We start from the raw sequence: 1209 nt of genomic DNA on the forward strand, positions 1-1209 counted from the left end.
AAGTCAACTCGGCCACAAGTTATTTATAATTAAAATGAAATGTAAATACGGTACAGTATTACAGTTTCTGCATCCTTTTTCTTCAATATGATTAAAATGAAGTACACAGTATATTTTAGTAAAATTCTTATCGTCACATCGTCGTGAGATCGTTGTATACATTTCTTCACACTGTAATCTTATTCAACAGAGAAAACCCGCCACTTACAGAATGGAATAAAATCTGACAATTGTAACATTAACAATTTAAGCAATCTTAATAATTAAGAAAAACACATATATTAATGTTTAATTTTGTTCACATTAAAACACTGACATAAAACATGAGTACATACTGTAGACCTAATCATAAAAAATTGAAATAGAAAAACCACATTATGATTTTTTAAATGTTAAACATTTATTTTGAATCCGACTAAAATCAAATGAATGCACGATGGCGTGCATTTCGATACTATTTTCTTCAGAACCACGCCCAAGAATTAGGCCTACGTTAAAATTAGGTGGGGTGCAGCATCTGGTATCAATTATCCACAATAGGAACAATTGGTATTGTTGAGTGACAGACTTCAGTCCTTCATATTTGTTCGACCATTGGGGGATATGTTTGAAACCCGTCAGTGACAAGGATGCATCCAATGACGTGATTCACCAGTGACATGTCGGTCCTTTTCAAATATTTACTTTAATAATACTAATTAGTCATAATAATGATAATAAAGGGGATAACAACAACAATATTAATAGTAATATTTATTTTAACAATACTAATAGAAATAATATGGTAATAATAACGATATTTAAATATCTATTTTAATAATACTAATTGATAATAACTAAGTGATAATAACATTGAAGGTGATAATATAGCAATAATAACAGCAATAATAAATTAAAGATAACGTTTATTTTTATAATAATAGTAATACTAATTAGTAATAATAATAATAATAATAATATGAGAAAAATACCAATAAAACACCAATAACAATATTTTTAAAATTACTATTATTAAAATAATAATACTTAAGACTAATATATAATAATAATATTAATTAAAAAAATCGAGAATTTTGTATTATTTATATGGTAACAATAATAATATCAGCAAAAATTTAAACAATACATAATGTTAATGCTAAGACTAATAATTGATATTAAAACTAACGGTAATAAAAACAACAATAATAATAACAACAATGACAACAA

This window comes from Anneissia japonica, unplaced genomic scaffold (genome assembly GCF_011630105.1).
Source record: "Anneissia japonica isolate Jap-2015-1 unplaced genomic scaffold, ASM1163010v1 scaffold288058_len748972_cov163, whole genome shotgun sequence".
Taxonomy (NCBI): Eukaryota; Metazoa; Echinodermata; class Crinoidea; order Comatulida; family Comatulidae; genus Anneissia; species Anneissia japonica.